General features: G+C 38.5%; 1 protein-coding gene across 1 annotated transcript in view; it reads right to left on the bottom strand.

The window, feature by feature from the left end:
- The window catches only part of GMDS (GDP-mannose 4,6-dehydratase), a 558,168-nt gene that overhangs the window by 268,602 nt on the left and 274,590 nt on the right, over window positions 1–14,976 (bottom strand). The gene's annotated exons all lie outside the window — the stretch shown is intronic.

The following is a 14,976-nucleotide window of genomic DNA, read 5'->3' as shown; positions in this document are numbered from 1 at the left end:
GGGAGGCTGGCCTTTGGGTCTTCAAGGCAGTGGCAAATGTGGGTATGCATGGAGGTGTAGTTGTAGGGAGAGTTTGAAAGCAGTGGAATCAAAATCACAGCCTTATCCAGCCCACCCACCCCCCATCCTCCCCTCCCCCCCACAAGCTGGGGGTACATGATGTCTCCAGGAAATCTTTCCTTTCTCCACCCCAGGACATTTGACAGCTGCAGATCTGAGCCCAATGGAAAAGATTGTAAAGTTGCCTGTCTACAATCCTGAGGAAACAAACAATTGTTTTTGTTGTAGAAAGAAAATGTGGTTTTTAGGAGAGGAAAAAGAGAGGACAATACTGCAGTAAAGTGCTTGACACCAATAAGCATTCTCCACATATTTAACCTAGTAACCAGAGCTAGCTATCCCAAGAGATAGTTAAATGTTAGCCAAAGAAGGCCAGCTGGAAAGTTCAGATGATCTATCTTTGGACCATTAATGTTGGTTGTTGGGTCAGGCTACATCCAAAAACACCTACAACTGAAAATTGAAGTATTTCTTCTAGAATTGAAAGTGGCACATTAAGTACACCCTGTGGATTTGGGGAATGTTCCCCACTACAAAAAAAATAATCACATTTTTTCCATGTGCAGACAGCAAAGAACATATACTTCGATGAGAACTTATTTTCTCCATAATAATATACACAATACCAGCAGCTACAGTACACTACAAAAGGGCCCTGACACTTTAAACTTACCCCCTAAAATATTTGTTCTCTTAGTGGAATGAACTGAAATCACTGGAGAGCTGAAAACCTAAATTCTGGGAACAAACTGCCCACAATGTTTTACTGACTTCTTTTCAAATGAAAAGAGTTATAGTAGAGTGAGGATGTTACCACACAGACATAATACCACCATTCACTCTTTTGGCTTCTGATGTAAATTGAACCATTCTGGTTTGTTGTTTTTTTTAAAAAAAGGTCCTCATTAAATTTTAATGATCTGTTTTAAGGTATTTTTTCCCTGTTAAAATTAAAAATGAGTATGCTACCCAGCCTTCACAGAGCATGGTGAATTATTCTAAGATTCATGAAAATCTGCAAATCAGAGTTTAGATAATAAAGGGAAAATGACTAAATTATTTTAGATGAGGCTGGTAGCACCACCTATTATTAAGGTTGCCTGACACTTCCCATTCTAAGATGTAGTTTTCAGTTGCTTATAAATTTTCCAAACTTTAAATGTTGGGACTGAAATTTTCCATTCCTGGTGTCTGCTGCAGCCTGTTTTATTTCGATTTTTGAATTTCAGCTAAAATGGTTTGGCTGTTTTCGAGAATGAGGCTAGTGCAAAATACGTTGTTTTACCCATGTTAAAAAAATTTGGTGAGTTCTTATTAGAAAAGCTGTAGCTTGTCCATGGATCAGGAACAGGTACTTGAAATATGGGGGCTCCAGGGTAGCCTTTGGGTCAGGTATGTTGCCATGAAAATTCCCAAATTAGGCCATGTTATAAACCTTTGAACATTTGCAGTATGTACATGTTGAGTAGACACTTGCCAATGCTTCACAGTGTAATTCCCAGAAGATTCTGTTCTCACTGAGCATGTTCCAGCCTAGGGCTGAATAAGGCTTTCACTGCAATTGCAGCTCTTGGCTGATTTGGATTGTGCTGCCCAGCCAGTACCAGTTCCCTCCTCGCTCATCAGCCAATCTGTTTCTGTCCCCGACTCTGGCCTCCAGTAGCCCACATTCCATGTCCCATTTGGCTCCCAGTCCCAATATCCCTCCCTTATCCAATATCAATGCCTCCCTACACCTCCAGTAGAGGGGAGCACTGGAAGCAATACAAAGCACTGGGAACTTGACTAAAACTCACGTTAAGAAGTTTGGCTTGTTTTCACTCCTGTGAAATATTATCCATTGCTAATGAGTAAATATAGACCTACAGCACATATTCAATCTATATTGAAAAGGACAAAGCACTGAAGATGACTAAATCATCATATTATACAGTCATATTTTACAAAATACTCTGTTCTGATTTTTCTCATATTTTCTCCTAACTCCTGTAGTGAGCATATAAATAATTCCTAAGCAGGGACCCAAAATTACATTTTTATTTGTTCTATTCCAAATCTCTGAGCACTGCTGAAAATCAAATATGTTAAAAGACTACTGTATTCACATTTTAAAAGATATTACATTCTAGTTAATAATGAAATAATAGGTTAGTCTCAAAAATATGACAATTTCTCAAGCTTGAAACTTTATACTTGAAAGAAGCCTTTAGTCTAACCTCTCCATCACTCCAGCTGAATTTTAAGACCACCGGTGTAACAAGACCACTTAGAAAACCACAGGGGTGGCCTTGATAATAATACACATATAGTTGTTGAGGCACAGGAAACTAAACCAGATGGTTTTGCTGAGGAAAGCACTTCTGTTGCTTTATAAAACAAAAAAAATCTAATAGGTCAAACACAAAAATGCAGATATGGTGAAACGGAAAGCTAAATGGGAGATTTATGTAAATAAGAAATAAACTTGTTTTCTGTACTATATTCCCATCCACTTAAAAAAATGGCTGTAGGGAAACCAAGGAAGGGGAGCATGGTACAGTAGTTATGAAATAGATCGGTATCGTTTTCTTAAAGAAAAATAGATTAGCAACACTTACAGTAGGCACTGCTGCAGAGCTTTGAAAATTAATGCCATATGATTTGTATTAGACAAAGCACCTACATAATATCATTAAAACCCCTTTCTTGCCTCATTTATGTGCTTTAAAATACAGAGCCTATTCATGTCTAAAGTAACTATGGCCTAAGTTCTTCCTTCTTCCACTTCTTATTACCAATCAATCATCCCAGCCCCCCGCCTCCCCAAAATGTAAGAAAGCAGCTAATAGAAGCAACTTTAGGTTCTTCCCCTTGCCAGGAAAAAACTCTGAACCCAGAGCTTCTTAATTCCTTTTGAATTCCACACTTCAGAAGTTGCCTACAATCACATCTTTTAAAAACATTTTCTTCATTACAGGGGGCTTATAGCCAAAAACCAGGCAATTTTTTTCAGTAACTGAGTGTGCCACACTCGAGTTAAATCCAGAAGACAGCATGTCACTGTGTTGGGAGCTATGGTCATCTGCATGGGAGAAGGACTTAGGGCTCCGATTCAGCCAGCATGCCATGCCGGTACCCCACAGAGAACCTATTTCATGCTGCCTTCTTATTCTCCATAATCTGAGTGGCTTTTTTTTCTTTTAAGGCCCAGATTCTCAAAGGTATTCAGGTACTTAAATCTCTAATTATTATGCAATGGCCTGAACAACATGTATTGAAGATAAGTGATGGGCTGCCTGTCTTTGCAGAATCTGAAATAAGAACTCTGGATGCGTGAACTGCCCCATTCATCTCTGAGTGTCCTAACTCAGATACCCATTGATAACAATGTTGACATTTCTCTGCTCCATTAAAGCATGTAAGAAAGGAGAAGGATCATACTGTGCAGATCTGAAGAATCTACTGGGAGTGACAGCTCACTTTGGCCCCACAAGTGAGCGGACTTGGCCCCATTTTTTCACCATGCCCCATTCAAGAAGTAGCCAAATCCAAGGAGCCTAGCAGAACCTAATGGGGCATCTAAGCCCCCCACTCCCGCAAAGCTCAAGAAGACAAGTAGGACATAGAAGCCTCACCCAGGGGAAGCTATGCATGAGTAGGCCAGCAGAGCCCATATGTGTATCTGGGATAATCATTAAGGGAGCCAAGCCAAAAGAATCAAGAGAACATGTGTGATCATATTCTAAAAATCTGTGCAACCTACTGTGATTGGCATCCCATTGGGGTGGAGCTTATTTTGCAGGTGGAGTTTAGAATAGTACCTACCACCATTTTCCCCTCCCCAATCTGTCCCAGAGTACAGTGGAAGCCAGGTATTTAATAATGTGCTAGGTATTATGACCTTGAGGATCTTCTATCAGTGTGATTTGGGTGTAACTGAATAAAATGCTTATAGCTGTACAAGTATTTAATAAGGCCTTAGCATCCACCCAGAGGGAGAGACTTGGCACCAGTAGAAACCACTTTCAGCAGCACAGGGTGGTCTCCCTACTCACCATGCTGCTGGTGTAGTGAGGATTATGGGGGAAGTATGCCCTCCCCTCCTAGCAGTGGAGTAGATCAGTGCCCTTTACAACCTCAGAAGCCCAAATGTCACTAGGTCCAGCCTTTGTTAACTGTTGTGTGGGGGTAGGAGATTGACAGTTAAGTGGGGAAAGTGTGGAAAAGGGGTTAAATAATGGGAAAAGCACTTCAGCCCTGGTTCACAGGGACACCAGACCATATGCTCCACAAATGATCAATGGACTTTGATACCTGCAGGGACTTATTCCTTCCCCTGGACAGCAGTAGAGAGAGCAGAAGACTTTGGCCCCAGTATCCTTCCAGTCTCATAAGCGTGCAGCAGATATGCCATGGGGAGACGGTCTCATGTAGAGGGAGACAGACAGACAGACAGACAGCTACACATTGTTAGTCTATGTAAATGTGTGATCTTATTACTGTTGCCTTGGTCCTTCCTCTCCCTTTCCCTCTTATGGTTATGCTCAACTGCTGCGGTTTTTAATCAGATTGTACGCTCTCTTGGACAGGGTATGTGTTTTTACAAAACCCAGCACAATGGGGTCTTGATCCTGATTTGGACCTTTTGGCACTACTGCAGTACAAATACTAATAAATAATAACAAAATCAATATCCAATTTATAATAAGGCTAATCTCTGTCAAACTAGCGCTGATCAGGAATTTTCCAACTTAAAGGGCAGCCTTTTAATTAAGAAATTAATAACAATATGTTAAGAGGAGAAATTAAATTTAAACATAACGGGAAAACAAATAAACAAGTACATTGATTCTTCTGTTAATAAAGTTGAGGACATGTCTTAGAACACATTTGGATTTTAGTGTACCATTGGGCCTCCACGCATGTTTTCTTCTAACCAAACGTTTCTTGTTTTTCCTTTCCTTTTTCTTGTTTTTAATGGGATTGGATTTTTAATTGTGGAGTCACCCACCATAATTAAAAAAAAAGATGAAAGATTTGGAAATTAGTTTTTCTTTTCTCACTTTTAAAAACAAAACAAAATACATCATTGATGGGGGGGAAGATCTACTTTCCATTTGGTGGGCAGAAGAAGTGCTTATGTGTGTCTGAGGTTTCGTCTGGCAATTAACATGAAAGATGGCAAATTAACCTTCTGCAAGAACAAACTGGGCTCTAGCACAGTTATCCAACTGTTTATTTGCATGGCTCAAAGATGCAATGGAAACAAATGTGGTGGTGAATGATGATGTCAAGATTAGAAGAGCGAGAATCCTGTATGGAGAACTTTTCTAAGTTACTTTTCCTTTCAAGTGTATCTCTAATTATCAGGTGTTAAAGTGGATAGTCCATTCAAGTGATTCTCAAATGTTAGTGAACCACTTCTTAAGACACTAACCTCTTCCAACCTTGATTCCACACCTTCCCTGCAACAACTATAGTGCTAGGTCACAAGAAAAAGTAGCATTAAGATAGGATTAAGGTAGCAAGATGGAAAACAAACACTTTGTAATGTGATGGGGTGTGATTGCTTAGTTACAGCCTCCCCATCTCTACTGTTCATTTCTGCTCCCTAGCTGTGCAGCTTTGCATTTATTAGACTCAAATCTCCCCTCATTGTTCTTCTTTTTCTGAGTCACTTTGCAATTTGGTTCTGTCCTCTAGGCATCCTGTCCCTCCAATTTTGATGTTGTTAGTATTAGTTGATCATGACTAAACTAATGTCCCCACAATAAAAAACCCAAAGCTATAAATCATGAAACAAAAGCACAGGATAGTGGGATGTGCTTCTTTTTTTGGAGCTCACTTGGTTGAAAAAAGCCTGTACAAAATCTAAGAGTATTCTGGACAGGATTACTATGGTCACAAAGCATTACTGCTTTAAATCGGACTGATGCTTCCTTACTGTGTCGGAAAAATCTCAGAACACCACCTCTCTAGACAATAGTTTGAGATCAATCAATCTATCTAGGCTATTATAACAGTACCCATCATTGTAGTATCTGAGCACCTCCCAGGAGTTAATAACCAAAAAATCACAATAAGCCTATAGTCTATTTCTCCACTGCTCTATTCTGTTCTATATGTGATTCTCCATTCAAGCAGGTGGGCCAAATAGTAAATGAAAATGGAAGCAGTAATCACCACATTAAAAATAAATGTGAATGTTAAGTGTTTCCTAAAACAATGCATTATTCACTTGAGTTCAAGCATCCAATCTTCAAAAGTAATCTTATTTACAGATCTTGTTTGCTCTGTACATATTTGTATATAATCTATAGGTAATAAAGAAATAAATATTTTAAATAAAATTTCTTAAAAGTAATTGTCCTGCTCTACTCGGCACTGATGAAGCCTCAGCTGGAGTAGGACCTCCAATTCTGGGCACCAGGCTTTAAGAAAGATGGGGACAAACTGAAGAGAGTCCAGAAGAGAGCTACAAAAATGATAAAAGGTTTAGAAAATCCGACTTAGGAGGAAATGTTTACAAAACTGGGCATGATCAGTCTTGAGAAAAGAATACTGAGGGGGGCTTGCTAGCAGTCTTCAAATATATAAATGGCTGTTATAAAAAGGATGGTGATCAATTTCTACATGCCCACTGAAGGTAGGACAAGAGGTAAGAGGCTTAATTTGCAGCAAGGGGGATTCAGCTTAGATATCAGGAAAACTTTCTAACTATGAACAGGCTTCCAAGGGATGCTGTGGAATCCCTGTCATTGGAGGTTTTTAAGAACAGGTTGGATAAACGCCTGTCAGGGATGGTCTAGGTATATTTGGTCCTGCCTCAGTGCAGGGGTCTGGATTAGGTGTCTTGAGGTCCCTTCCAGCACTAAAGTTCTATGATTGTTTAAGTGGCACTCTTCAGTCAACAAACACACACAGGTGGTCACTTAGTTCAGATGAAATGTAAAACCAAGCTCTTGACCACTTGTCCCACACTGATGTGTCAACAGAAGGGCTTTTAGAACAAATTAACAAATTAAACAGTATGAAGTCACCAGGGCCAGATAGTACCCACTCAAGAATGCTGAAAGAACTCAAATATGAAACTGCAGAATTATTGACTGTAGTATGTAACCTATTGCTGAAACAAGCCTCTACACCAGATAACTGGAAGGTAGCTAATGTAATGAAGATTTTTAAAAAGGGCTCCAGCGATGATCCTGGCAATTACAGGTAGGTTAGCCTAACTTCATTACCAGGCAAACTGGTTGAAACTATAGTAAAGTACAGAATTATCAGACACAGATGAAAATGATATGTTGGGGAAGAGTCAACAAGGCATTTGTAAATGGAAATCATGCCTCACAAATCTATTAGAATTCTTTGAGGGTGTCAATAAGCAGGTAGGTCAGGGTGATCCAGTCAATATAGTGTACTTGGATTTTCAGAAAGCCTTTGAAGGTCCTCATCAAAGGCTCTTAAGGAAACAAAGTCATGGGATAAGAGGGAAGGTCCCCTCAAGGATCAGTAACTGGTTAAAAGATAGAAAACCAAGAGTAGAATAAATGGTCAGTTTTCATAATGGAGAGAGGTAAATAGCAGGGTCCCCCAAGGATCGGTACTGGGGTCCATGATGTTCAACATATTCATTAATGATCTGGAAAAGAGAGTGAACAGTGAAGTGGCAAAGTTTACAGAGGATATAAAATTATTCAAGAAAGTTAAGTTCAAAGCTGACTGCAAAGAGTTACAGGGGGATCACAAAACTGGGTGACTGGGCAACAAACTGGCAGATGAATTCAACATTAATAAGAGTAATGCACATTGAAAAAAATAATTCCAACTACACATATATAACGATGGATTCTAAATTAGCTGTTACTATGCAAGAAAGATTTTGGAGTCACAGTGGACAGTCCTCTGAAAACTTCACCTCAGTGCAGTCAAAAAGGCTAAGGGTGTTAGAAACTATTAGGAAAGGAACTGAAAATAAGACAGAAAATATAACACCATTATATTAATCCATGGGGAGGCTGCACCTTGAATAGTGTGTTGAGTTCCGGTCTCCCCATCTCAAAAAGTATATAGTGGAACTGGCAAACATTCAGAGAAGGGCAACAGAGATGACCAAGGATATGGAACAGCTTCCATACGAAGAGAGACTATAAAAGACTGGGACTGTTCAGCTTAGACAAGAGATGATTAAGTGGGGATGTGACAGAGGTCTATAAAATCATGAATGGTGTGAAACCAGGGATTACCCAATGACATTAATAGGCATCAGGTTTAAAATGAAACAAGAAGAAATACTTTTTCACACAATGCAATTAACCTGTGGGAGTCATTGCCATGGGATGTTGAAATAGCCAAAAGTATAACTGGGTTCAAAAAAGAATTAGGTCCATCAATGGATGATAGCCAAAATGGTCAGGGACATAATCTCATGTTCAGGGCAACGCTAAACCTCTGACTATTAGAAGCCAGGAGTGGAAGACAGGTGTACCTCTCCAAAACTGCCCTGTTCTTCATGTTCCCCTTGAAGCTCTGGCATTGGCCATTATTGGAGACAGGATATTGGGCTAGATTGACCTTAGGTCTGACACAGCATGGCAGGTCTTGTGATCATTACAGCAATCTCGCAGCATTTAAACTGCAATGGTATTAACTCAGGTGTCCAACCTGTGTAACTTCTTTCCATCGACCTATTTTTCTATATAGATTTAACTGTAGAAGGCATTCTTCTTCAATTCCTCTTCAAACTGTTGTACAATGAAGCTGTTGCACAGCTGAAAAGAAGCCATGTTTCTGACAAGAGGTGGCTACATTTGAGTAGAAGGTGAGTAATCTCAGTTTCAATGGATAGAGTACTTTGGGATTTACAGTTTCTTTAATATGATAACTATTATTACGGCCATGTCACGTTAGTCATAATTTGGATGGTTATATTTTATTCACCATATGAATAAACACTATCTGAAAGGGCATATATGAATTCCTTTTTCTTGGATGCAACATATCTTTGTTTGTTCCAAGGTATTTCAAATATTTGAACTGGGGAACAAAGGGATATTCTAGCATAAACAAACAAGTATTTTCTTTGGAAATTGTTATTTTTTAAAATAAAAATGCTTCAGGGTGAGGCTCACATCTACATTTTACTGTGGCCAACAGGTCTTTAAACTGTTAGAGAGAAACTAAGTCAAAAGGGGTATGACCACTAGTACATGTACATGTAAAAAAGATACTTCTCCAGCAAGTAAGCATCAAGAATTTTATGAATGTGCAGTATCTGTTCCAGACAAAAGACCACAATCTATCAAACCTTTCTCCTGAAGGTTCATGCAAGCCCGTGTCTCACAATTACTGCACCTAGATGGCAGTGATAAGATAATCAGTGCAGTGGATCACCACATCAATCAGGGCAGACAGGATCTGATTTCAAGATCAAATTGACTTAATAGAGCAATCAATTATCCTGACTCAAGAGAGCTGACAGAAAAAAAAGTTAAAGACTTCATATATATAAATACTCTTGAATACTTGGAAGGGTCAACAATATTTATCCTCCTGTTCAACAAATAGAAATCCCAACACCTGGAAATTAAGAATGGCCCTTTAACTTATGTCCATAACATTTGTTTCAAGTGATCTGACTATGAGGAAGAAAGCAAGAATTTAACTAAGAGTGTAGAAGGGAAAAGAATCATTTAAAATTGGGGCAAACAACAGAAGACGGTAGAATACCCCTTCATGAGAGAAGACGTGTGTCAGCTGGTGAGGGATCTCATATATCATATTCTACAGATAGATATAATTGACATTCCTTTTATTACTTAAGGACAATTCCTGCAGTCCTTACTCTGGTGAAACACCCACTGACTTTTGCTGTGCCTGAGTAAGGACTGCAAGATTTGTCACAAAAAAGAATGCTGAGAAAAGCAGATTGTGGCAAAATGTACCATAGAAGACAACTCGGATCATTAACATTCCTTGAAAGAAACGATGCAGAATCAGCGGCATCTTGGCCGACAGTTTGGTTGGACGAAAGTTCAATTTGACTATATTACTTCCTGCAGTGAAAGTAGTGCTAGGGAGTCTTTTACAAGACAGTACTGTGCACAAAATACAAGAAAAACTAAAAGTAAGATATTTCTATATTGTTTAAATATATATACAAACATCTAGGAAGAAGGGGAGAGATTCCCCTTCACAACAGTACTAGGAGGCAGCTGTTTACACTAAGAATACATTCTAGTGGATAGAATGGCATATAGAGGAACCATGCACAAAAGTCCAGTTAACACCAATGGGAGGTATAAACCTAACATTGCTGTGAAAAAAGACACCTTAGTATGAATACCTAGATTTTGCTATTTTAAAATACTTAAAATGGACTAAAAAAGTAACTTTGATAAATGGCCAAGTGTATTTCCTGTTGACTTTAAATCACAAACATCATCTATCACATTACTAAGCTATGATGGTTCTATTTAAATGGTTTCTTAGTATATCTGATGGTACTGTGGGCCAGCTGTAATCTATTCTATTGCATGTTTATGAAGTGTTCTGGTTTCGTTTGACTTTTTCTATTGTTTTACTAAAATCAATATCAAAATGTGGCAACCAGCTTCCAGCATAAAGCTGGCCCCAATTCAGAAAGCGCTTAAGCTCCTGCTTAGTTATAAGCATCTGAATAGTCTCATACCTAAATGCTATGTTAACTGTATCCAATATTAGCATCTTCCCTGCCCCAAAACATTGACAGATTTATACAGAAGGCAAAGGAGAATGTTTCTTCACGTTTGCAGACACTGTAGAAAAATCTAAACAGGTTGTAAATTACAGGTCATTAAAACTTTACCCTGGTTTGAAATCTGACTTTTGTCTAATATTTATTTCTAGGCTTTCTATTGCAATCACCAATTTTGTATCTAAGCATTTCATAAACATGAACACATTTGTCTGTACAATGCCCCTATGAAGCAGGGAAGTATTATTATCCCCATACATAGATCAGTAGCTGGGGTGTTGATGCGGAGTTGTGGGGGCAGACAGCATTAGGATGTGATGGTAATTTGTGAAATCTATACGTAAAACTTCTGAATTCTGGTCGATGTTATGAAGTTGTTATAAAATTGTTGCATCAGGGAATGCCTCCACTTGGATGTGGAATCCACTTTTTACTGACGGGGGTGAAGCGCATACCTACCAGACCAGGAACAATGGCTACAACTGCAGTGGGGACCAAACAATGCTAAGCTAGTCTCTCCACCTTGTTTACTTGGATGGGGAAGCAGAGAGAGTGGAAAATTCCCAAGCAGGACAAAGAGACGGTGCCGGGGTTTAAAAAAGGATTCACAGGAGGAACAAAGAATGAAGGCTTTTCAAGGGACAGGAAGATTTGGGCAGGAGAGGAGAAGAAATGAGTATGCTTTAGTAGCAGTGGGGGCCTGGTTTAACTGAGGGACCAGCCAAGGTCAGAGAAAGCTAGTGGAGCAAGAAAGAGTCCACATTCTAAAGAGAAGTCATATGTTTCAGGGGAAGGATCCTGGACACTGCAGAAGACTCTGCCCAACTCAAGGAACTCTCCAGAGTGTACCTGAGGCAGGGCAATGCGTATAGGTGTGATTATTATTTTATATAGGACTGTGTATTTCTCATGCTACCTAAGTATAGAGCAATGGTGTTACAGAATCCTTTGCAAAATGTGTTTACTTTCACTATCACATGTCCCTGTGAAGAGGTAAATTGTAAGCCTTCGATCGGATTCTGGGGAAAACATATGAGTGCTGAGGAGGCATAGCACTAGTTTCAGAGCCTAAGCAATTGGACTGTGGAGTCCCCATTGCCAAAACGAGCATCAGACATGAGGTCTACATCTAGAGTACATGCCTAGAGACCCAAAGTCAGGAACCATACCTAAACTCTGCCCAGACCCAGGAAGTAAAGGGTATGTGGGATTCAGTATTTGGATCCATTCATAGAAGTCTACAGAGTGTCCAACTGGGGAAGCGCAACTAGGTCGGTGACACTGGAGTTGGGTAGTTAGCTCTGTCCGATTGGAGTGCTTTTCTTCTCTGCACCTCTCCTGCCTGCGCAACATTTAACTTTGCGCTGCACTGCCCAGCCCCAGAACACTATGCCAAAGGGATTATAAGAGAGGAGGGGAAAGCTCCATTGTAGAACTTCTTGGAAAAGGCGAACTCACTTTCTCTCTAGGGCAGCTTTACAACGAGGTTGTGTTCTATTTGCAGAATATCCTATTGCAACTTTACAAATAAACATGTCTCTCACTTCCCATACAATGAGACTTCTTTAAGGTTTCACTTGCCTATATCCCTTCATGATTTTAGCGTTAACAGTATTTGGCGGCTGGGAAATAAAAAGTTAGCAATGGATTGATGGGTACTTTCTCAGCGCTCTAAGTTAAATGTTTGTGAGAACCTGAATTAATTTAAATTAAGACTCTCTTGGGGTGGCGGTGAGAGGAAATTTGTATAATGCGTTGTGTTTTTCACATGGTATAGGAATGAGTCATAGACTGTTAAGTGCTTACTATTGTACTAGTGTTTGAAAATATCTAGCAGATGGTTTATTGTAACGTTCTGCATAAAATAAAAGGTATAAATTAACCTCGCAAAACAAAACAGCACACAGAAGATTCATACATCAACAGTGTTGAAATATTACTTCCCTTCCTTCCCCCACTTGGTGGTATTGATTGCTATTCATAATATAATCCGAAACTCCTCCAACCAATTTACATTCAAACAAATATTAACTTCATTGTAATTAAAAGGGTCAATTACAAGTTAAAAATCAGATGTTTTAAAATCATTTTGTATCTATCACTAATATTTTAGTTGAAAACTGACATTTAAAAAAAAAATCACATTTACTTTTCACTATTTGCTTACTTGTGTTTTGCTCTGTTTGGACAATAAAACTAGATGAAGGAGTTACACTCTTTTTTTGAACAAATTACATTTTCAGGTTTTCATCCATAGCACAATGCTCCAACGTCTGATTTGCAATCACTGCAGGTGGAAGTTTAAGTACCAACCAATACTGGTGAAATTATAAACAAACAAAAACACCCCCTCCCCCAACATTAGTTTTTTCTTAAACCTTTTTAAAAACGTCTACAAGTTAAGCTCTGATTCAACACGGTATTTCACCATGTGCCTAATTTTTAAGCATGTGAGTAGTCCCACCTCAATGGGACAGCTACATGTTTCAATTTAGGCATGTGCTTAAATACTTTACTGAATTGGGAAGTAACTTACACAAGATCATAATGTAAGATCAGTAGCATACCTGCAATTAGAACTCAAGAGTCCTGACTCCTAGTCCTTGCCGCTGATTACTAGACAACACTTCGTACCAATACCCACACCAGTAAATATAGGATTAAATCTGTCCCCATTGAAGTGGGACCAGGATTTAACCCGTAATATTTTATAAAACAAGTATGAATGTATTCATAGTTTTATTATTATTATTATTATTATTATTATTCCTAATCAAGAAGTAAAGAGAAAGAAAAGACAGCATGGGGTCTACCCTACAGGCATACGTTACTCATATTAGCATTAAGGGGATTTAAAATTAAATATAGAGAGGATACTATTGATCTGAATGTATTCAATTGTACATTTAAGGAATCTCACAAAATGCTTATAAATATGATCATTCTTTCTAACATTATACAGCATATTTATTCTAATGATCTTAAATATCTAAGTCCAACCTAGTCCATTAAAGCCTGGAATAGTTTGTTTCTATTTTAAAGTTATTCTATTTTTTAGCCATTATAAGAATGGAAGTAACCACATTTTAAATATATTTAGAGAAGAACTAATAAGTCCCCCATTAGGCAACGGTATCCCGCTAATGAGATACTCAAGATGAACTCTATCCTAGTGAGAAATTCTTTCCAGAAGATTTTGGAACAGCCCCAAAAACATATGACTGAAAGATCTGGAATGCCGCTTACATTACCACCGTGTGTCCTTGATGGAGACTCCAGCTGAGAACTTTCTATCGGGTGGTTTTGCTGAATAAGATGAGGGTTTTTTTTTTTTTGTTTTTTTTTTGTTTTTTTTTTTTAAGGTTTGCACATAGGTCATCCTAGGTATAATTTGATGAATGTAGACCAGCCTGTGCCCTTAGTGAAACCACTGAGTCACTGCGTCCAGCCTTGCTCCATTAAACACAAAGAGTCTTGCTATTGATTTCGGCAGGACCAGGATTTGGCCTACTGAGTACAATAGAATTCCTCTGGATTTATCCGAGTATAGAAGAGAGTGGAATTCAGTCCTGAATAGTCATATTGAAACTCAATTCATATATTTTTCTTTGGATATTTTACTCTAATAACTATTTTAATGTTCTGATGCTAATTTCTGTTTTATGCCATTTTTATTTTAAAAAATGAAAAGCTTGTTAATTGTGGATAGTTATGTTTTACTTATAAATAACAGAGCTGAGATGCTTTGTCCCATAGATTTTGTTAATAATTTTCTATCTGCTATAAAATGTTGTGTATAAAAATTATTTTAAATTATATCTGGAAAATATATCAGGAAGATTTCCCGGGTTAATTTACCATGCTAAGGCCCCATACAGAAAATGACATCCAAGCAGATGGACCCTTACTCCCAGGAAATATCATACCAACATCAAGGACTCCTAGCAGGCATATGCATTGCAGAACTGGGGCCCAACTTTACAGTCCAGTTGGCCAAATTCTATTTCTCCACTCACCTGAGGTAATGGCTTGGATGCATATATAATGTTTTTCCCCATTTTTATCGTCATCATCAAGAGGGTTGGTAAGGTACCATGATTTCCTCACAAGACAATATTTAAATTGGTAATCTATTTTAGTCTTACTGGTGGCTTCTTTTAATTGCTTAAGTCAAGGTCAAAAAGCTCAAAAATTAATAAAAA

The sequence above is a fragment of the Terrapene carolina genome, unplaced genomic scaffold (genome assembly GCF_002925995.2).
Source record: "Terrapene carolina triunguis isolate 2854851 unplaced genomic scaffold, T_m_triunguis-2.0 Scaffold53, whole genome shotgun sequence".
NCBI classification, from domain to species: Eukaryota; Metazoa; Chordata; order Testudines; family Emydidae; genus Terrapene; species Terrapene triunguis.
The sequence above is the reverse complement of the archived record's forward strand: the minus strand, read 5'-3'. Positions and strand labels throughout refer to the sequence as shown.